The 24,735-nt window shown below is 41.2% G+C and overlaps 1 protein-coding gene across 13 annotated transcripts in view; it reads right to left on the reverse strand.

Moving 5' to 3' along the window:
- The window catches only part of baz2ba (bromodomain adjacent to zinc finger domain, 2Ba), a 353,869-nt gene that overhangs the window by 274,959 nt on the left and 54,175 nt on the right, over window positions 1-24,735 (reverse strand). For all 13 annotated transcript variants that reach the window (XM_072579429.1, XM_072579427.1, XM_072579426.1 and 10 more), the window contains exon 2: window positions 19,702-19,808. The gene's annotated coding sequence lies outside the window, so the exon portion shown is untranslated. The remainder of the gene's footprint in view (window positions 1-19,701; window positions 19,809-24,735) is intronic.

Genomic DNA, 24,735 nt, shown 5'->3' on the forward strand with positions numbered 1-24,735 from the left:
CACATGCTGAATCAGAAAATTGTCTTGTACACACTTAAATTCCTCTCCATCTAAATACTTAAAAGTACGGCAATCCCAGTCTATGTTTAGAAAGTTAAAATCCCTACCATAACCACGCTATTAATCTCACAGATAGCTGAGATCACCTTACAAATTTGTCTCTCAATTTCCCTCTGACTATTAGGAGTTCTATAATACAATCCCAATAAGGTGTTCATTCTTTTCTTATTTCAGTTTCATCCAAGTAACTTCCTTGGTTGTATTTCCAGGAATATCCTACCTCAGTACAGCTGTAATGCTATCCCATATCAAAAACATCATCCCGCTCCTCTCTCACCTCCTTTCCTGCCCTTCCTGTTGCATTTGTATCCTGGAACATTAAGCTGCCAATCTTGTCCATCCCTGAGCCATGTTTCTGTAATTGCTATGATATTCCAGTCCCATGTTCCTAATCATGCCCCGAGTTCATCTGCCTTCCCCGTTAGGCCTCTTGCATTGAAATAAATGCACTTTAATTTATCAATCCGACCTTGTTCTCAGCTTTGTCCCTGCCTGTTTAACTCGCCTTTGTGCTCAACTATACCAGTCTCAGATTGATCTCTTTCCTCACTATCTCCCTGGGTCCCACCAGCTGGCCCCTCCCCCCCCACCTTACTAGTTTAAAACTCCCGAGCAGCTCTAGCAAATCTCCCTGCCAGTATAATTAGTCCCCCTCCAATTTAGGTGCAATCTGTCCTTCTTGTACAGGTTACTTCTACCCCAGAACAGCTTTCAATGATCCAAAAATATGAATCCTTCTCCCATACACCAGCTCCTCAGCCATGCATTCATCTGCTCTTATCCTCCTATTCCTGCTCTCACTAGCGCGTAGCACTGGGAGTAATCCAGACATTACTACTCTCGAGGACCTCCTTTTCAAATTCCCACCTAATTCCCTGTAATCTCCCGTCAGAATTTCAACCTTTTCCTTCCTATATCGTTGGTTCCAATGTGGACAATGACTTTGTGCTGGTCCCTCTCTCCCTCGAGAGCCTTGAGACATCCTTGATGCTGGCACCAGGGAAGCAACACTCAAATCTGCTTTTTCACTGCTGGCCGCAGAAACGTCTGTCAGTACCTCGGACTAGAGAGTCCCCAACATAATCGATCGTTTGGAACCCGTTGTACCTCTCATTACATTAGAGGCAGTCTCAATACCAGAAACTTGGCTGTTCGTGCTATATTCTTCTGAGAATCAATCACCCCTATATTTTCTAAAACAGCATACTTGTTTGAAATGGGGATAGCCACAGAAGACTCCTACATTAACTGCCTACCTCTCTTATCTTTCCTGGAGTTAACCCATCTATGTGATTGTATCTGCGACTTTCCTCTCTTCCTATAACTGTCATCCATCACATCCCCTTGCTGCTCCTATTCCTGCTCTCACTAGCGCGTAGCACTGGGAGTAATCCAGACATTACTCCAGACTAAATTCCTCATTGCCTCTAACCGTCTCTCCAACCGATCCATTCGATCTGATAGGATTCACAACCAACAGCGTTTATTGCAGACATTATCCTCAGTAACCCATAAACTTTCCCTAAACTCCCACATCCAACAAGAAGAACATATTGCTCTCAGAGCCATTTTTGCTTCTTTCAAATCTATAGACCCAGAAAATAGCATGGTTTTATTCCTCTACAAAACACTCCTCCAGGTTAAATTAATACTAATGGCTTATATAGTAAGTTTAATAGAGACATAGATCAATAAAACATAATCAAGAAAGAACTCACTCTACTCACTACTGCAGACTTATTTTAAGGCTACGTTTAAAATCCACTTATCTGTTTCTCTGCTGTGACCTCTCCAAACAGGTTCCTCCAAGATCAGTTGTGAATGTCAATGTTTTTTAATTTTCCCAGTCCCGACGCACTTTGATGTCCAGCGATACATGAATTCAATAGCAAAGGCAGTAACTATGCAGGTTCACTGCTCTGTCAGTTAGCTATGTGGGTTTCTTTCTCTCTCTCTGTCTCCTGCACTGACCTCACCATGTGCTTCCTTTGTCTGTTCTTATCCCTTTTAAAAGCGCTGTTGTTTTGACTTTTTTTCTCTCCAAAGTTCTAAAACAATGCAACAGCATATAAAACAGTAATTGCTGCTCCTGGAATTCGAGGAAATCACCTCCAACACCTAAAATTCCTCAATAAAAGGAGCAGTCATTACAGCCAGAAATTTTTCCCGTCCTCCATCTTGGATTACCCATAATCCTCAAAATTATTACTCCAATGTTATCATGGCTGGCCTCCATAAACGTTTTTCCTTCCAAGACTGTCGCCACACTCTTGGTCCACAATAGCTCAAAATTAAAAATTGTAACCCATGTATTTACATTCTTGCTTTTACCCCCCTTACCTCTTGCACTTCATCCAGGCTATAAACTCTACTCTATATCTCCATTTCTTTAATTCTAGTCCTTTGCATATTTCTCTCGACCCTAGTAAAGCTAACGCAAGATTCAGCTGCCTAAGCCCAAACTATAAAATTCTATTCCTAAACTCTCCAACACAGGCATCTTCCTTCCTCCTTAAAATCCAGCATTTTGACAAAACTTTTGGTCACTGCTCAATCTTTCCACAAGACTTTTCCCTACTCCTCAGATACAACAATGACTTTTACTTAAATATATAGCACTATATTAAGTCCAAACATTACCAATTATGAATATTTTCTTGCACGCATTCCAGTACTGTTGAGAAATATTAAGAACAACCTTATAAAACCTCCATCTAAATGAGATATCTTTGTAATCTCTCATTCACTTCTATCCAATAATTTATCTACACAGAAACATTTTGCTGTCATGTCCAGTTATCTGAGGTTTCATGTCGGTGATGATCCTGTTTATTGTAAGTTCATAAACACGAGTAACAAACATCAGTTTTCTACAATTCATGTCATCAACTCTTGGCTGCAACTGATACTCTCTAGAAGAATATTATGAAGGTCCAGCAGTTGCAAGAAAAAAATACTTTTCTTGCCAATGTTTTTAAATGCTTCATTTTTCTTTAAATATCTCAACAGCAAAGTGATTTAAACTGGAACAGGACGACTGATCTGGATTGTGAAAAATAAGTTAATAATTTAATTATAGCATGTTTGACAATAAATAAGTGATTAAAACATCTCACCTAACTGAGGGAAAAAAAATCCATCCCTCTGTATTAGGTTTGGAGGGCATCTGATATATGTTTCAGTAAATTCAGCAACTGCAATATTGACGTTTGTCTAAATTCAGGTATTTTACCCAGGTACTAACATTTTCAACAGTCTAAGGATATGGGATAGGCTATTCAGGACTAAGATGACAGTAATGCTCTGCACCAGAAGAGTGGTAATCGTGTGGAATTGTCTGCCACAAAAAGTGGTTGAAGCCAAAACACAATATTTTAAAGAAGGAGATTGATATAGTTATTAGGTCTAAAAGGATCAAAGGATATGGGACAAAAGTGGGAACAGGGTATTGAGTAGGATAATCAGCCATGTTCATACTGGGTAGCAGAGCAGGTTCAAAGAGCCAAATATCCTACACCTGCTATTTTCTTTGTTTCTATGTACTAGTTTATAATATAACAACAACTCCTATGAAAGGTGAACCTTAGGAAAAAACTTTTGGAAAAAACTGTTGGAAATATGAAAATAAACGATGAATGTAAACAGGATTTCAAAGAGGAACGTCAACATTACTTCTAAAATCCTAAGGTTTGCTCTTTCAAAAGTATTCTAATGACAAAGTTCATTTTATTTCTCCTAAGTTTTCAAATGAGTTCTTTACATCTCGCTAAAACTCGTACTTTTACTTGCTTGTCTTCCCATTTGTTAGTTATAAATATTATCTGTTTAAACCTGTTAAAGTAATGTTGAAAAATATTAAGAACAACCTTATAAAACCTCCATCTAGGCTCAAGTTTATTAGATGAGCAACTAAAAGCAGAAAATTCCAACATCTGCTTCTTATCTGGATCAAGTTATCTGATCTCAAGAGAAATGGCCGGTGCAAGCAACACGCCTCCAACATTTGCAGTCAAGGCTTGCATAAATAATAGTCATTGGTGTATGGCAAGGACTATGTAATCTGTATTTCAAGCAATTCAATGCCTTGAGGACAAATTCGAAGAATATGGAAGAAACCTGGCAAAATTGTTTTATTACTCTAAAAATATAAAAATAATTAGCAATAGTTCTACAGGTGTTCTCTCAGGTTTATATTGTTTCATTTTAACTGCAAGCCTTATAAGGCTCTCTATTTCTCACATTCAAATAATTCAATAATTTAATTATTATTCATGACATTTAAATGTTATAAAGGCATCTGTTTGGGTGCATTTCAACATGCAAATTAGAATATTTTTGCTTTCGTTTGCCCAGTTGCACAATCAGTCGCTGAAACAAAATGGCAGCATCATATTTGGCAACACTTCCTAAGATTCTTTGTCTATTGTCTAAATTATTGTAAGAATAACCTTGCATACTTCCTATGTTTGCCAAAAAGCTTTATTTTGACAGTGAAACAGTATGAAATGGAGGCAACATCAGTAAAGCTTAGTCAAATTTTGTCCTACTTTGATAAAGCATTTTCACTTTCTTATGTTGCATCTTTCAGATGAATAGAGATGAATATTGCATCTACCTCTCAGGCAGATGTAATATAACCAAATGAGCTATTTCAAAGAACAGAAAGGGAGCTATCCAATCTCCTGACCAATATTTGTCACTGAATTAATATCACAAAAATAAATTTATCTCATCATGATAATGCTGCTACTGCCATGTTTCCTATTGTAATGACTACAGCCAATAAAGTACTTTTAAACTGAAAAGCTCTTGGAAGTATCCTGTAGTCATGCAAGACAGTGCAAAAATGCAAGTATTTCTTGATGCTTTCCAATTCTGACCTGATGGTAAAGACTAAGGGAGATATGGATTCCACAGTTATATGTAGAGTCATAGAATCATAGAGATGTACAGCATGGAAACAGACCCTTCGGTCCAATTCATCCATGCCAACCAGATATCCTAACCTAATCTCATCCCATTTGCCAGCACTTGGACCATCTCCCTTTAAACCCATCCTATTCATATACCCATCCAGATGCCTAATTGTACCAGTTTCACAACATCCTTCCGATAGGAAGGAGACCAGAATTGCATGCAATAATTGAAAAGTGGCCTAACTAATGTCCTGTACAGTCGCAACGTGACCTCTCAATTCCTATACTCAATTCGCTGACCAATAAAGGAAAGCATACCAAACACATTGTTCACTATCCTATCTACCCGCGACTCCATTTTCAAGGAACTATGAACTTGCACTTCAAGGCCTCTTTGTTCAGCAACACTCCCCAGGACCTTACCATTAAGTATATCAGTCCTGCTCTGATTGGTTTTTCCAAAATGCAGCACCTTGCATTTATCCAAAATCTAAATGTTAATTTTCTATTAATGCCTTAATTTGTGTAAGAGCTTTAATAAGCAGTTATCTGTTTAAACACCTGAAGCTAGCCCATTTGGCAAAATTAAAACAAGCACGGAGTGTGGTCAAGGAATTTCAGGATTCCTGTCTCATCTCCCCTTTGGCACAACCATCATCAGCATTACTACCCAATCACACTTTTCTATTATTTGACAAAATTATATATGAATCGATTGAAAGCCTGCGTATAAAAATTCTTGCAGACATTTAAATTGTGGATTCAAGCTGTGGACACAGTTATACATTTCAAAAGAAACTCAAATTATAGTACTTCAGCATTTTAAAATGGATATTTGAAATGCAATCACATTATTTCTTTAACTTTGTTTTGAATCCATTATTTCCTTCAACATTGTTAAATTCAACATTAAGTATTTCTCTTGGCAGTCATTTTTATTTAATAGTAAAAGGAAGGAGAAAGGCAAAGCCTTAAAAATTTGAAGTAAAAATTATTTTGAATTTGGAAAATATTGTAAAAGAGGAAGCCTAATGGCCAATCATTCCAGTGCCAAAGTAAAATCAGGCAACATGCCTTAATAGCTATTGCCCAGTGGCTCTGACATCCGTTATCATGAAATGCTTGGAAAAGTTAGTAATGACACACAAACTCCAGTCTCCCAGATTTCAGTGATCCACTATAATTCACCTACCACCACAATATGCTCCCAGTAGACGCCACCTCCCTGTTCCTTAACTCATCCATGGAACATCTGAATGACAATGCGACCCACATTAGATTCCGATTTATTGGCCTTAACTCCGCCCTCAGCACCATATTTCCAATAAAACTCATCTCCAAACTCAGAGATCAAGGACTCTGCTCCCTGCTCTGGAACTGGATACACGATTTCCTGATGTGCAGATCACAATTGGTAAGGATAAGCGACAACACCTCCTCCACAGTAATCCTCAATGCCAGTGCCCCGTATGGCTGCGTACTCAGCCCCTTTCTATACTCCAATATACTTATTACTGTGTAGCCAAAATCAGTTCGAACTCAATTTCCAAACTTGCTGATGACACCACCATAGTGGGACAGATCTGAAACAATAACAAAACAAAGTACACGAAAAAGATGGCATCATGTAAAGATGATAATCTTTCCCTAAATGTCAGTAAAACGAAGCAGCTAGTCATAGACTTCAGGAAGCGGAGTGCAGGACAGACTCAGTTGAGGTAGAGGTTCAAAGGTTACAAGATTGTAGGAGTATATATAATCAATCCATTCTGGCCCATTCACGTCAATGCTGCAGTCAAGAAAACACCAATGTCGCTACTTCATCAGAAGGCTAAGGAAATTTAGTACGTCCAATTTTTATAGATGCACCATAGGAGGCATACTGTCTGGATGCATCACAGCTTGGTATGGCAACTGTTCTGCCCAAGACCACAAGAAATTAGAGTTTTAAATGCAACCCAGCCCATCATGAAAACCTGGCTTCCTTCCATTTACTTTGTCTACACTTCCCACTACATTGGGAAAGCAGCCAACATAATCAAAGACCCCTTCCACCCCAGTTATATTCTCTTCTGCTCTCTTGCATTGGGCAGAACTTACAAAAAAGTTTGAAAACGTACATGAAAACATAAACATGATTTAAGAACACCTTCTCTCTCACTGTTATCAGACGTTTGAACAAACCTCTCATATATGAGAGTTGGATCTTTCTCTACACTTTCTCTGTAGCTCTAATTCTACTTTCTGCATTCTGTTCTGATAGACTTGTGTATATGATATGATTTGTCTGGTCAGCACACAAAATAGTACTTTTCACAGTGTATCAATCGTACACATGACGCGCCATGGGAATTATAGGTACATTTTAAATGAATGTCTGGGTAAAATACATGCATTTTATCCAAATGATTGCTTGAAATGCTGAAACAATTGGAGAAAATGTGAAGGGTGTCAAGAGACAAGATACACGCAATACAAAACTTCATGTTCCAGCTACCTTTAATAAGCTTTTCACTGCTTAACTGAAATCAAAATTTTTGCATGAAAGGGACAGAATTTCAGATAATCAGTATGCACCATAGAAAGAAGACAATTAGTATTTTATGTAGCAATTTAATTTACCAGCCATGTATATCAACAACAACCAGCTTAGTAGTAACACAACCAACCACATCTGACACCAGATGTTAAATCATGCAATTCAAAGCATTTGTTCACTAAGTTATAAATTACGAATTTAAAAATCTAGAAACTTAGGACAGATTCCAATATTGCACTGGTGTAATGTTAAAAGATTAAATTGTACTATCTCTCTGGACAGTACTGTAATGTTAAAGGGTTAAACTGTACTGTCTTTCTCCAAGAAGTTGAACATTCTGGGTGGGAGCAACATTCTGTCTTACAGACAGCATGTAGGAATGTGGATGACTATCCATTGTAATCCACACTTCATTTGGGCAGCCGTTTACTACTATGGTTACAGGTGGTTCTTGCAGATTCCAGGATTTAGATGTTTCAGCAAGAACTGAGAAAATGGCAAAAGAGGTGAGGGTGTGGCATTGTTAATTAAGGGTAGTATTACAACAGCTGAGGTAGGTTGGGCTGAGGTGAGAAACAGGAAAGGAGAGGTCACCTTGTTCAGAGTTTTCTATTGGCCTGCGAATTGTTCCAGGGATGTAGAGGAAAGGATAGCAAAGATGATTCTTGATAGAAACCAGAGTAACAGGGTAGTTGTTATGGGGGTTTCAACTTGCCCAATATTGACTGGGAATACTATAGGAAAAAGTGAGGACTGCAGATGCTGGAGATCAGAGCTGAAAATGTGTTGCTGGAAAAGCGCAGCAGGTCAGGCAGCTTCCAAGGAACAGGAGAATCGACGTTTCGGCCATGAGCCCAAAGAAGGGCTCATGCCCAAAACATTGATTCTCCTGCTCCTTGGATGCTGCCTGACCTGCTGCGCTTTTCCAGCAACACATTTTCAGCTGGAATACTATAGTTCAAGTAGTTTAGATGAGTCAGTTTCTGGGTGTACGAATGGGAAGGATATGGGCCGGGTGCTGGCAGGTGGGACTAGATTGGGTTGGGATATCTGGTTGGCATGGACGAGTTGGACTGCAGGGTCTGTTTCCATGCTGTACATCTTTACGAATCAATATGTGCAGGAGTGTTTTCTGACACAGAATGTAGACAGGCCAACAAGGGGTGATGCCACATTGGATTTGGTACTGGGGAATGAACCCGGCCAGGTGTTAGATTTGGAGGTGGGTGAGCAATTTGGCGAAAGTGACCACAATTTGGTTACATTTACAATTGCTATGGGCAGGGATAGGTGTCCCCACAGGGAAAGAGGTATAACCAGGGGAAATGCAATTAGGCAAGATTTAGGATGCATAGGATAGGGAAGGGCCCTGCAGGGGATGGACACACTTGAAATGGAGAGCTTATTCAAGGAAAGGGTACTGTGGGTCCTAGATAAGTGGATACCCATCAGGCAGGGAGGTAGTTGCCGAGAGCGGGAGCCATGGTTTACTCAAAGTAGTTAAAGTTCTTGTCAAGAGGAAGAGGAAGGCTTATGTGAGGATGAGGCGTGAAGGTTCAGTTAGGGTGCTTGAGAGTTATGTTAGCCAGAAAAGATCTAAAAAGAGGGCTTAGAAGAGCCAGGAGGGGACATGAGAAGTTGTAGGCAGATAGGATCAAAGAAAACCCTAAAGCCTTCTATAGGTATGCCAGGAATAAAAGAATGACAAGAGTAAGATTAGTGCCAATCAAAGACAGTAGGGGAAGTTGTGTGGGGAATCTGAGGACATAGGGGGAGTGCTTAATGGATACTTTTCGTCAGTATTCACATTGAAAAAGGGCAAAGTTAGTGTGAATACGGAGGTACAGGCTACAAGGTTGGATGGGATTGAGGGTGACAAAGAGGAGGTTTTAGCAATTTTGGAAGACCCGAAAATAGATAAGACCCCTGGGCCGGATGGGATTTATGCTCTGACTCTCTGGGAAGCCAGGGAGGAGACTGCAGAGCCTTTGGCTTCAAACTTTATATCATCATTGTCGAAAGGAGAAGACTGGAGGATAGCAAATGTTGTTCTTTTGTTTAGGGAGGGGAGTTGGGACAACCCTGCTAATCATAGGCCAGTGAGTCTTACTTCCATTGTGGGTAAGGTATTGGAAAAGGTTATAAGAGATAGGATTTATAATCATCTGGAAAGGAATCATTTGATTAAGGATAGTCAACATGGATTTGTGAAGGGTAGGTAGTGCCTCTCTAACCTTATTGAGTTCTTCGAGGTGGTGACAAAACAGATGGATGAAGGGCAAGCGGTTGATGCGGCATATATCGACTTCAGTAAGGCGTTTGATAAGGTTCCACACAGTAGGCTATTGCACAAAATACAGAGTTTCGGGATTGAAGGTGATTTAGCGGTTTGGAACAGAAATTGGTGAGCTAAAAGAGACAGAGGGTGGTGGTTGATGGGAAATGTTAATCTTGGAGCTCAGCTACCAGTGGTGTGCCGCGAGGATCTGTTTTGGGGCCACTGCTGTTTGTCATTTTTATAAATGATCTGGATGTGGGCATAGAAGGATGGGTTAGTAAATTTGCAGATGACACTAAGGTAGGCAGAGTTGTGGATAGCGCCAAAGGATGTTGTGGGTTACATGGGGATGTAGGTAAGATGCAGAACTGGGCTAAGAAGTGGCAAATGGAGTTTATTGTGGAAAAGTGTGAGGTAGGTCACTTCGGAAGAAGTAACAGGAATGCAGAGTACTGGGCTAACGGTAAAATTCTTGGCACTGTAGATGAACAGAAAGATCTCGGTGTCCAGATGCATAATTCCCTCAAAGTTGCCAACCAGGTTTATCAGGTTGTTAAGAAGGCATATGGTGTGTTGGTGTTTATTGGTAAGGGGATTGAGTTTTGGAGCCATGAGGTAATGTTTCAGCTGTACAAGACACTGGTAAAGCCGCACCTGGAGTACTGCATACAGTTCTGGTCACCACATTATAGGAAGGATGTGGAAACTTTGTAAATGGTTCAGAGGAGATTTACTAGGATGTTGCCTCGTATGGAAGGAAGGTCTTACGAGGAAAGGCTGAGAGAACTGAGCTGTTTTCGTTGGAGAGAAGAAAGTTGAGAGATGACTTAATCGAGATGTATAAGATAATCAGAGGGTTAGATAGGGTGGACAATGAGAGCCCTTTTCCTGGGATGGTGAAGGCTAACACAAGGGGACATAGCTTTACATTGAGGGGTAATAGATTTAGGACAGATATGAGAGTGTAGTAGGGGCATGGAACAGCCTGCCTGCAACAGTAGTAGATTCGCCAATGCTAAGGGCATTTAAATGGGCATTGGACATACATATGGATAATAATGGAATGGTGCAAGTTAGATGGGCACCAGATCATTTTGCAGGTCGGTGCAACATCGCAGGCCGAAGGGCCTGTACTGCACTGCAACGTTCTATTTTCTATTCTACTGCTATCATCAAATTAAACTCTCATTCAGTCCTTTTCATTAAGAAATGCTTTCATAGCCATCCCCAGCCAATCAAATTCATTTGCATGATCACCCCCCAATATCAAAGCATATTACATTGTCTTGGGAAATCACAAAGTCAAGAAATTGTTTGCATAATGATTCCCCAGGAATCAGGCATTTACATTATCTCCAAGGATGACCTTATTCTACGATTGTACTTGTGGTAATATGTGGTTGTTTGGGGGGGGGGGGGGCAGAGTACCTGTGAGCATTACCAACTGACCTATATAAAGGGGATGTGTTTTCTGGTTTGGGGCCTCTTTTGACGCAGCTTCACACACCTGAGAGGAGTATCAAAGGGAGTCACCTAGATTGTTCAGGCTTTAATAAACTGTTTGCAGAAGCTGATGTATGCGAATTGCATCTCGTGTGAAACCTCAGGAAAGGAACCTAACAGTAGCGCAGAGCTTGCTTCCCATCTATGTCACAGGAGAGGTTTTTTTAGGTTAATCGACAAGCAAGTCTTGAGTTTCATGGACATGCATTGTGCAAATGTGTGGCAAATGAAATGGAATACAAAATGACAAGTTATCCATTTTAGTAACAATAAGAGGAAGGTGGATTACTGTCTGAATGGTGATAGGTTGGGAAAGCAGGAAGTGAAACAAGACCTAGGTGTCCCTGTCCAGCAGCTGCAGCAGGTAACCAAGGCGGTAAATGCCATGTTGGCCTTCTTGGTGAGAGGATCGGAGTACAAGAGCAGGGGTTTTACTGCAATTGTACAGAGCCTTGGTGAGACAATATTTCTAGCATTGTGTGCCATTTCGGTCCTATGATCAGAGGAAGAATGTTCAGGCTATGAAGGGTATGCAATTAAGGTTTCCCACTCTGATATCTGCTCCTATTTTCTACATTTCTATTTGGTGTCAAAAAAATAAACCTGAAACTTGGGATATTTTCCCAGTATGTTACTAGTCAATGAACACAGTTCCAAAATGACAACAAAAAAATCTTTCTCGATAAAAGATACAAAAGAAATGTTTTCAAGGCACATGTGGATGCTGTGCAATGAAGTGAAAATATAATAGCTACATCTGTCAAAGAATAGTTTATGTCTAAAAAAAGCTCTATTTCAATCAACATGTCAAATTGCCTCTGCAAGCAACAATTTTCAGCTTCAACACATAGCAGTTTCCAAATAAATTAAATAGAAATGTTCCAAGTGTATTTTACAGAAGGTGTCTGTCAAGGGATATCAGACTGCTGCAGTAACTTTAAATGAATCAGGAGGCGTTGCTGCATCCAGTAATACCAACACTGAATCAGCTCAATACACCAGCCCATTCAAGTGAAGCATTTCTTTTTAAACCTAAATAAAGAAGGCTGTCCAGCATTTTTGGATACTGCTTGTTCAGATCAATTCACTAATCAGATTTCTCATCAGTCGACATTTTTGAACAGAGTCGTACAACATGTTGTAACCAGAAAACAAGTAGCAAACCACTATACATGTCTGCGTAGTTTTTCCAGGGTTTTGAAAATGACTCAATAATATAAACCTAAAGGATTGAGCGCAACTACCCTCAAAACATTACTGAGCAATCCCTTAACTTCTACTACTGTGAAGTACCCCATCTAGTGGCTTGAAATTGATGCAGCAAAATATCGACCCAACACCAATATCTACCTGAACACCACCTATGCTTCCGTATTTCACATTTAAGGCCCTTTGAAAGGAATTTCTGCGCTCAACTTAACTTAACATCTCATGCAGCTTTGCACTCATTTACTGAAAGCAGAAAACTCCCTCATATTATTCTTTCACTCAGAATGAGCAGACAGATTTTAATGCACATACATATCAAGCTAGTGTATATTGCAACAGCAAGCATGAAATATATACATAACGAAAGTTTAATATTTCCCAATGTTCAACTATCTGTTGGCCAAAAAGTGTGGTGCTGGAAAAGCACAGCCGGTCAGGCACCATCTGAGGAGAAGGAGAGTCAATGTTTCGAGCATAAGCTCTTCAAAGATCTTTGGATGCTGCCTGATTAGCTGTGCATGGTCATTTTCAGGTGTCACTGAGAGGACAGTGATAAAATTGTAATGTTTTTAGACAAGTGATTCAAGTTTTGGTGATGAATGCACTGGGAACACAAGCTCAATTCTCAGAACTTCAATTCAGTTCAATATTAAGTCTGAAATTAAAATGCCAGTCTCAGTAAGGGTGATCATGAAGTCACTACGTTGTCATAAAAAGCTATCAAACTCACCGATGCCTTTAGGGAAGGAAATCCTTACGGGGCAACCCTGAAAAGTCCCATTCATTGAGAGTTATTACAATATTGAAAGCAGTCCCACAAATCAGTCAAGCAAGACAAAAAAACCTCCTTTCTCTCACCCTCATCAACCTAATAGTCACAGTTAATCTATCCATTATGGTACTAGTAGGTGATCACAATAGACTCTTGTTGAGACAAAGTTCTATTTTCATAATGAAGATATTGTCTATAGGGCTGAGCTAAATCGGATAAGATGGAGAACAAATTTAGAAACTAAAACTAGACCAGCATAAATGTTTTTAAAATATAATTGATCACCTCACGCCTTAGCATATCCTTCATTATAACATTACCAGTGTGATGGAACCAGTGGATAGTCTTTTTTTTAAAAAGACAGATCCAAACAAGAAAAGTGAAGCTAAGGAATAGAAAGGGGCCCTCTCATTTCCGAAGGATATGAAAATTGAAATTGAGACTAGAATCCAATACATTGGTTTGAAACTTTGAGAAGACAATGCCATCGGAGTTGAGAAATCCAGTGGTGCAGGACAGGCAAATCGAAGAATACAGAGGCTAGACCCAGAAACCGAAAATAAACAAATACACAGTGTCTGCAGATGTTTCTGTTATTTGAAAATAGCATTGTTGGATCCAAGTCATTCAGACAGAGTGAAAGAAATTCTGTAGACATGTGTCACTTTTGGTAAAGACTGTGTCACTGGAACTTAGCAGCCCACAACGAATCTATCAGTTGTGGATCAGGCTAAAGTCCTGGGAAAAAGTGCAAAAGGTAAAGCTGAAGCATTCGCAACAATCAGCCAAAAGTGCCAAGTGGATGATCCATCTTGTCTTGCTCCAGAGGCCCCCAGCATCGTGTAGGTGCCAATCTCCATTCAATTTGATTCACTCTACATAAATGGTGTGGGCCCTCACAACTTTCCAGCAATAGGACTACTGAACCTGCTAAACTCCTAGTCAAGCTGTTTCAGCACAGCTTCAAAACTGGCATCTATGCAACGTGAAAAATTGTCCAGGCATGGCGTGTACACAAAAAACAGAACAAATCCAATCTGGCCAATTACCACCCCATCAGTGCACTCTTGAACATCAGCAAAGTAACATATGACATCATCCAGCAGCACCTGTTCAGCATTGTTCACTGATGCTCAATTTGGATTCCACAAAGGCCATTCAGCTTGGTTCTAACATGGACAAAATAACTGAATTCCAGAGATCTGGATTAGAGTGACTACCCTTAATATTAAGGTTACACTTGATAGTGTGGAAGAGGAGCCTTATTAAATTGAGTTCTCAAAGTCAATGGGAATCATGGGGAAAACGCTCCATTGCTTGGAATTAATGCTGTTAGAACAGAACAGGATTGTGGTTATTGGACAGTCATTTCAGTTCCAGGACAACTCTAAAGGAGTTCCTCAGGGTAGTGACCTTGTCCCAACTGTCCTCACCCGTGTCAACAATAGTTCTTCTATTATAAGGTCAGAAACGGAGATGTTTACTTATGATTGCACAACGCTCAGCACTATTCATAACTCCTCAGATACGGAAGCAGTTCATGCGCAAATGCATAAATCCTGGACAATATACAGACTTGGTCTAAAAAGCAGCTAGTAACATTATCACCACAAATACCAGGCAATAAACATTTCCAACGAAAGAGAACTTAGCCATCATCCCGTGACATTCAAAGGCATGACCATCATTGCATCCCCAATTATCAAGATCCTGGAGGTTACCATTGACCAGAAATTGAATTGGAGTAGCCATATCACTACAGTTCCATTCACAACCTCATAGTCCCAGAACCCTGCACCAGCCAGTTCTATCTCTTACCCAGAATTGACATTGCCTCGATCAACCTCCTCTCTCCACCTGCTCCTGCCCCACCGAACTTATCTCCTCATATAGAGTCATAGAGATGTACAGCATGGAGACAGACCCTTCAGTCCAACCCGTCCGTGCCAACCAGATATCCCAACCCAACCTAGTCCCACCTGCCAGTACCCAGCCCACATCCCTCCAAACCCTTCCTATTCATATACCCATCCAAATGCCTTTTACATGTTGCAATTGTACCAGCCTCCACCACTTCCTCTGGCAGCTCATTCCATAAACTTACCACCCTCTGTGTGAAAATGTTGCCCTTTAGGTCTCTTTTATATCTTTCCCCTCTCACCCTAAACCTATGCCCTCTAGTTCTGGACTCCCTGACCCCAGGGAAAAGACTTTGTCTATTTATCCTATCCATGCCCCTCATGATTTTATAAACCTCTATAAGGTCACCCCTCAGCCTCCGACGCTCCAGGGAAAACAGCCCAAGCCTATTCAGCCTCTCCCTATAGCTCAAATCCTCCAACCCTGGCAACATCCTGACACCATCCTATCCCCAAGTCCAGGAACTCTCCACATACATTCAGAACATCATCCACACCCTCCTCCATACCTTTCATTTCCCCAGCCTCCAACATCACATCTTCACCATAGAATCCCTACAGTGTGGAAACAAGTCCATACTGACCCTCCGAAGGGTAACCCACTCAGACCAACTCCCCTATCCTATTACTGTACATATACCCCTGACCTACACATTCTTGAACACTATGGACAATTTAGCACTGTCAATTGACCTAACCTGCACATCTTTGGATTCTGGGAGGAAACCGGAGCACCCAAAGGGAACCTATGCAGAAACGGGGAGAATGTATGCAACTTCACACAGACGTCACCCAAGGCTAGACTCAAACATGGGTGTGTTGTGAGGCAGCAATGCTAACCACTCAGGCACTGTGCCGCCCACAACATCAATCCCTTGGCAAAGGCCTCCAAGCCCTCAGTTTCTTCCTCTCCCGCTGACACAAGCAGTACCCTTTCACCGACACACTGACTTGATCGGCGGAACTGGTCCTCACCTTCAAACTTCTCCTTTGAATCCTTCCACTTCCTTCAGATCTAAGAGGTAGTCACAGGCACCCACATGGGCCCCAGCTACACCTGCCTCCTCATCGCATATATGGAACAGTCCATCTTTCGCAGTTACACTGGCACCATTCCCCACCTTATCCTCTGCTACATTGATGACTGTATCATCACCACCTCATGCTCCCACAAGGAGGGTGAACAGTTCATTAACTTCATGAACACCTTCCACCCTGACCTCATGTTCACGTGGGTTATCTCCCTCCCCTTCCTGGACCTCTCCATCTTCACCGACCGACTCAACATGGGCATGAACTTCAAACTCACCGACTCCCACAACTACCTGGACAACACCTCCTCCCACTCCACCCCCTAAAAAATGCTATCCCTTACTCTCAATTGCTCCCCCTCCACCATATTTGCTCCCAGGAGGTCCAAATCCATTCCAGGACATCCAGATGGCCTCCTATTTCAAGGACCACAATTTCCCTCCTACGTGGTCAACAATGCCATTCAGTGCATCTCCTCCACTCTTTGCACCTCTGCCCTTGAACTCCACCCCTTCAATTTCAATAAGGATAGAAAACATCCGGTCCTCACCTTCCATCCGACTAGTCTCTGGAAACAACGCATTATCCTCCACTATTTCCGCCAACTACAATCAAACCCCACCAGAGATAAATTTCCCTGCTCACCCCTATCAGCATTCCACCAAGACCATTCCCTCCGTGACTCCCTCGTTAGGTCCATTCCCTGCACCAAACCACCCTCCAATCCCAGCACTTTCCCTGATCCCCACAAGAGGTGTAAAACCTGCACTCACACCTTCCCCTTCACCTCCATCCAAGGCCTCGACTGTGACCGTTGCTCTCAATGTGGCTTCCTCTACATTGGGGAAACAGAACGCCAACTCACAGAACTTTTCACAGAACATCCCTTGGACATGCATCAAACAACCCCACTATCCAATGGCTGACCTCTTCAACTCCCCGTCCCACTCTGCCAAGGACATGCATGTTCTGGCCTCCACTACCATCAAATCCAAGCCACCCAATGCAGAGAGAAAGAACGTCTCATCTTACGTCTTTGAACCCTCCAACCACATGGCATCAACGTCAATTTCACCAGTTCCCTCATCTCCCCTTCCTCCACCTCATTCCAGATCCAACCCTCCAACTCGGCACCGCCCACTTGAAATGCCGACCTGTCCAACTTCCTTCCCACCTATCCACTCCACCCTACCTTCCAACCCATCATGAATCAACCATCCCTTCCATCTACCTACTGTTTTCCCAGCTACCTTCCCTTGAGCCGCACCCCCACCCTCTTATTTATCTCTCAGCCCTCTTCCCCTCCATCACCACATTCCTGATGATGGGCTTATGCCTGAAATGTCGATTCTCCTGCTCCTCTGATTCTGCCTGACCTGCTGTGCTTTTCCAGCGCCACACTTTTCAACTCTAATCTCCAGTCCTCACTTTCTCGACATAAACTCAGTAGTAATAGCAGCAGGTCAGAGGCTGAGAATACTGCAGCAATTCCTTTCCTGATTCCTCAAAGCCGGTCCACCATCTACAAGACAGAGTCTAGAATGTGATGAAATACTTCCCACTTGAGCGCAGCTCCAAAAACACTCAAGCAGCTTGACACTATCCAGGACAAAGCAGTCTGCTAGACTTTAACACTAAAGCTACCGCCTATGTTCAGAAGTTGAAGTGCACACCTTCCACAAGAGGTACTGCAGAAAATGACCAAGGTTCCTTAGATAGCGCCTTTCAAACCAATGACTACTTCCACCTAGAAGGACAAGGGCAGCAGATCCATGGGAGAACCGCCACCTGCAATTTTTCCTCTAAACCACTCACCATCCTGACTTGGAAGCAGATCATTCCTCCTTCGGTATTGCTAGGTCAAAAACGTGGAATTCCGATATCTCTCACACCAACATCACCAGTATTAAGGCACTGGTTGTGATCAGCTTTGATGGGCTAGTCATACATTTGTCTGATGCAAAGACATTCCTAAAAAGCTCTCCACTACAACCTTCATCACAGCAAGGCAGAGGAAATGCTTCAAGGATATCGTACCCACTTCCATCACTTCGTCTGGCAGTTCATTCCATACACGCACCACCCTGTGTGAAAAGGTTGCCCCTCAGGTCCCTGTTAAATCTCTCCCTCTCACTTAAACCTATGCCCTCAAGTTTTAGATACCTCCCCCCCCCCCCCCAACTTAGGGAAAACATCTTGACTATTCACCATATCTATGTCTCTCATGATTTAATAAATCTCTAGAAGGTCATCCCTCAATCTCTGAAGCTCCAGTGAAAAACATCCCAGCTCTCCTTATAACTCAAACCCTCCACTCCCAACATCCTGGTAAATATTTTCTGAACCCTTTCCAATTCAATAACATCCTTTCTATAGCAGGGTGACAAGAACTGTGAACAGCAGGAAGGATGTTATTAAATTGAAAAGGGTGCAAAAAAGCTTTACAAGGATATTACCAGGACTGGAGAGTTTGAGTACAAGGAGAACTACAGGAAATAATTCACCTCCCCATTTCCAAAGCCTGACCTGCATCTACAAGGGACAAATCATGAGTGTGAAGAAATACTCCCCACTTAGCTGGATGAGTACAGCTCCACCAACTATTAAGAATTTCTACACATAAAAACTGGAGAAAATCAGCAGGTGTGGCAGAATCTGTGGAGACAGAAACACAGTTAACACTTTGAGTCTGGCACGATTCTTCTTCAGAACATGCACCACCAGACCAGAGTTTCTCCAGCATTGTGTGTGTTTCAGGTTCCTCGCATCCACAATATTTTGACTTTAAAGAAGGTCTATAAGAAGGAGGACAAAGCAAACAGCAAGATTGACACCCCATCCACCACTTTCCAGTAGTGACAGTGTGTGTCATTTACAAGATCCACATCGTACGCAAAATACAGAATATTAATTTTATAGGCTTCCCTTTCATAGCACTTTCCCATCCTACATCATCTACCACTAAGAAGAACAAGGGTAGCAGACACATGGCAACACCACAATCTGCATGTTCTCATCCAATCCATGCACTATGCTTGGAATTATATACAGGTCGTTCTGCTGTAATGTGACAGTTGTGTTCATCTGCAACCTTGCGTTATACAAAATCACACGATGGAAAACCACTGTGAAAATCACACTGTAAAAGATGACTAATAGAAATCACTACACCTGTTCAGTAGAAAGCTCACATTATCCAAACAAAGTCCACAATTCATCAATCTCTTTATAGCCAATTTGCATTGACAAAATGCACATTATAGCAGAATGACCTGTAGTTATTCCTTCACTGTCGCTGTGTGAAAAACTGGAACTTCCTTCCTAAATGCACTTTGAATGTTCCTGTACCAGATGGACTACTACTAGATAGCAGCATACCACTTTCATTTCAAGAATAATCAGTGACATGCATCAAATGCTAGCCATGCAAGCAATGCTCCCATCTCATGAAAGAATAAAAAACTGAAACTCACCACTTTTGAAGAAGATAAGTTCTCAGTGTAGCTCAACGCTCGTCATATCAATCGCAATTGAATTGTCAGCTCTCATCTGGCCAGTCACCTTACAGGAGCAGTTGCACCTAGAAGAAATCCAAAAATTAATAAATACAAAATCAACATTATCTAATTCTCAGATAAAGCACTCCAAGTTGCTTCACTGCTTTAAATCACAAATTACATTGCCTACAAAAGACCATAAAGCATTGGAGGAGAAGCAGAGTAGGCAATTCTGCCCAGTAAGTCTGCTCCACCATTCAATGAAATCATGACTGATCTAATTATCCCCATCTCCACTGCTCTGCCTTTCCCCCCCATAACAGTGGATTCCCTCGGATTCAAAACCTGCCCATCTCAGTCTTGAACACATATAATTAGCTACAGCCTCGACAGTAATGACTTCCATAGATTAGTAACTTAAGAAAAGATAATTTATCCAAATTATATAATGGAACACCAATATGCTTATTTACTATAGAACTATTAAAACCACATACATTAGGGAAAATAATAACAAAAGTATATTTAATTGAATTGCTTCACAATCCAAAGATCAAGGAATATAGCTGTACTTTCACATTTCAAAAAGGTTAACATATACTTTACCCAACATTACGCAATTGCTCTTCATGACATTCAGCTAGAGTCATGTCACAAATTGTGTGTTACTTACAATCTACTGCTGTCATTTTTGTCATCATTGAAACATAGCTAGATGTAACAATGCAAAGTGGGAATTCGAGAAAATCTTTTCTTCACATACAAGCATTTCAAGGCAGAGATTCACAAATTATGAACAGCATCAAAAATAAGGTAGTTGGCTTTGTTAAAAAAGGGTGCAAAAATACTTACAGAAGTGTTACCAGGACTGTGGGTTTAAAGGCAATTTTCTGACAATTATTACGTAACTAATAACTCTGCACTTGGAAATAAACTTACAGTTAACACAAAAATATGTACCTTATCAAAACATTCTGACACATTTTGGCTTCTTTGAGTCAAACATTTTCGCAAATAACAATAACACACTTTCAAAAAGTGTGGCCACCTATAAGTTGCAGTAACAAAAACACTTAGACAGGCAGTAAGTAACTAAAATTTAATATGAATTGTGTTTTCTATGACCTTGGATAGAGAGAACAACATAATGGCTGTATTACTCAACTAACAATTCAGAGGGCTACATTAATGCTTTGGAGATTTTAGTTCAAATCCCTTCCTGATGACTAAGGAATTGAGATTAAAATAATTCATTAATGAAATAAATCAAACTGGCAGTTGAAAAAAGTTAGTTTCATTAATGGCAGTTATGAAACTATAAGACTGGCGTTAAAAGCAACTTGGTTTACGAATGTCCTTTAAGGAAACTTGTTGTATTGGCCCAAATGGGACTCCATAGCCCAGCAACATGGTCAATTCTTAACTGACTTGCAAAACGGCCAAACAAGCCACTCGGTTTTACACAATCATTACAAAAAGTGAAAAACAAGGCATACTGAGAAACCTCGGCTCAGGGTGCAACAAAGACATATACAGCCTTGTTGACCCTGCAAAGTCCACTTTGCTAACCTCAGGTGATTTGTGACTAAAATGGGAGCACCGCCTCACAAAATACTTGAACAATAGCCTGACCTAGTCACTCTTTCAGAACTATACCATAAGATACTATTGGCACCACTTCATACCATATACTAGAGATTAGGGCAGGTAACGAGAGGACCAGAGGAAAAATTAAACTTCATTGCGCCCTCACCAAATGTATCATAAATGAACTTATGACCAAATCAGAAGTGAACACAGCCCAGGACATTGTATTGACAAGGACTTTGTTTGCACAGAGGGCAATTGTTTTGTGCACCACTACCACTGTGATAAGTAGGATAGATTAAGAACAGATTTAGAACTCAAAATTGGCATTCATGAGAGGCTGTGTATTATCAATATGAGCAAAATTGTATTCTACCACAATGTGTAACCTCACAACCTTGCACATCTTCATTCTACTTTTGTCATTAAGCAAAGGGATCACATGCTGATACAATGAGAAGTCAGGAAAGTACACCAGGACTCAACACATAAAAATGAGAGCGCTTTGAGCCAGAAGGCTTGGATTCATAGAATCCCTACACAGTGTGGAAACAAGCCCTTTGGCCCAACAAGTCCACACCGACCCTCCAAAGAGTAATCCACATATTTCCCGACCTTACATTTACCCCTGACTAAAATTTCCACCTAAAAATGAGATGTCAAGTGAAGGTAGTAGAAAGTAAGGATGGCAGATGCTGAACATCAGAGTCGGGAAAGCACAGCAGGTCAGGCAGCATTAAAGGAACAAAAGAATCGACATTTCAGGCATAAGCCCTTCACCAGGAAATGATTCATCCATCAAGTGAAGGTTGATTCTATAGACAAAATGAAGCAGTTGTACAAAAAGTAGATAACTTGAGGTTTGTCATGTCTGCCACATCCTTGTGAATGATATTGGCTGATTAAGCAATCAATGACAACCGGAAGTTCCGTGAACACTTTCTTCTCTGGTTCCTAGCATCGTGGACCCAATCCAGAGGTCAAAACTGGGGTTTACTGTTGATCAGAAACTAAGAGCCAGTCAAAAGCTAGGAGTCAACAGACTCACCTCCTGACTCCCAAAAGTCTGTGATTCATCTATGGAGGCACAAGTCAGCTCTACTTGCCAGGATGAATACAGCTCTGACAATGCTTACGAAGTTCAGCACCATCCACAAAAAAAAAAGGTCACATGATTGGCACCTTATCCACATAATTCCAATTTCAAGTCCTCCAACAGTGACACAGCAGTAGCAATATTCTCCCTCTATAGGACGCATTGTGACACCTCACCACTGCTCCTCTTGACAGCATCTCACAAACTTCAACGTCTTGAGGAGGACAAGGACAGATGTACAGTAATTGTACCACCAGCAAGATCCTTCAAGATCACCAGGTAAAGAAAAATCACAGAACTCCCAACAACACTGTGGAATGTATGTTCAGCACATGACTGCAGTGGTTCAAAGCAATAGCTCATCAACTGTTTCTCTTAGACAGTTAAGGATATGCAAAAAATACCGACCTAGTCAGCAACAACTCATAAGTATATTAGAAAAAACTTTCACCTCACCTGATTCACTTCATATGATATCAAGGAACAACTGAGCAGAGTAGACTGAACATAAGCATGGGCCTGACAACATCTGGGTTCCAGCGCTGAAGGTTTGTAACCTAACTCTTCCAATACTCTGGCATTTGCCCAAAGTGGAAAATTGACCAAGTATGTCTGACCAGAAAAGGAAGACAAATTCAATCAGATCAATTACCACATCAGTCTCAATCATTAGGATAGTGATAGAAGGAGTCAGCAACTATGCTATCAACCAGTATTTACTCAATGACCTCCTGTTCATGAATGCTCATTTGGGCTCTGTCAAGAGTTTTCAGTTTAAGACTTTAAAAAGAGTCTTGGTTCAGTGGTGAGGTTATTGCCTTTGATCCAAGGCAGCATTTGACCAAGTGTGGCATCAGATTGCACCGATAAATAAATGAAGTCAGTGCAAATTAGGGAGAAAACTCTGCACTAGCTGAGTCTATAGCTATAAAAGGAAGACAATTGCACTCATTGAGGGTCAAACAACTCCTCTCCAGAGCATCACTGCAGCAATTTCTCAGGGCAGTATCCCAGGCCCAATCACCTTCAGCAGTTTCACATGCTATCTCTTCTGCATCATAAGGTGAGAGGTTAGGATGGCTGCTGACAACTGCAATGTTCAGATCACTTTCCATCACTTCAGAAAATGAAGCCCCATGTGCTCACATGCAGCAAAAGTTGGACAACACTCAGGTTTGGCTTATAAACGTCTGGGAGAAAGTGAGCACTGCAGGTCTAGGAGATCAGAGTCGAAAAGTGTGGTGCTGAAAAAGCACAGCTGGTCAGGCAGCATCCAAGGAGCAGGAGAATTGATGTTTCGAAGACAAGCTCTTCAAACAACATTCAAGCCTCACAAGTACCAGGCACTGACCATTTCCAAGGAGAGGCAACTTAATTAATTTCTCTTAACATTCACTGGCATTAATATTGATTAGTTCCTCATCCAAGTCTTGGGGCTACCGCTGACCAGAAACTTAATGGACCAGCACATAAATAATGCAGCTAGAAGAGCAGGTCAGAAGCTAGGGATTCGATAAATTACCTCCTAACTTCCCGAAGTCTCTTCACCAACACAGTACAAAAAAGTAAGATGAGTGATGGAATACATCCCCCATGTCTGGATCAAGGTGGACCCAGCAATACCAATAATCTTGACACCGTCCAAGCTAATGCTGTTTACCATTCTATTCACCCCTCCAACATTAGCACATCAGTATGTATCACCTACAAGATACCCTACAGTAACTCACCATGGCTGCTTCAACTGCATTTTCTAAATCCAACACTAGAACACTGGGAGCAAGGCAATGCACTCATCGGCAAGTTTTGTTCAAATCATGCAACATCCTTACTTGGAATAATGGATCATGACTCCTTCACTATAATGGAGTCAAACTCATGGAACTTCTTGCCTTATACAGGGCTACAGCAGATCAAAATAGCAGCTCATGGCCACCATCTCAAAAACAACTCAAGATAAATAGGAAGGGCACTAAAAAAAGGTTTCAGTTTTCACAGATGCAAGTCATCTCTTGGCATCGATACAAATAACTCACCTAACTGCTTCCCAAAGCCAGTCTCCAACATCACAAGACCCACATCAGAAGTATGATGGAATTCTCTCCACTTACATGCATGTCTAAGTTCCAGTCCCAATCAAAGAGCTGGACACCATTCAGGACAATACATCCAGTTTCATCAGAATCCCATCAATTAACTTAAACATTCACACCTTCTGCCACTGGCACACAGTGACAGCAGAGTATACATTACCTAGATGCATCAAGTTGACAAGCCTCCCTCTAAAGCACCTTCCAAAACCACATTCTTTATCACTTGGGCAGCAA

The sequence above is a fragment of the Chiloscyllium punctatum genome, chromosome 10, assembly GCF_047496795.1.
Source record: "Chiloscyllium punctatum isolate Juve2018m chromosome 10, sChiPun1.3, whole genome shotgun sequence".
NCBI classification, from domain to species: domain Eukaryota; kingdom Metazoa; phylum Chordata; class Chondrichthyes; order Orectolobiformes; family Hemiscylliidae; genus Chiloscyllium; species Chiloscyllium punctatum.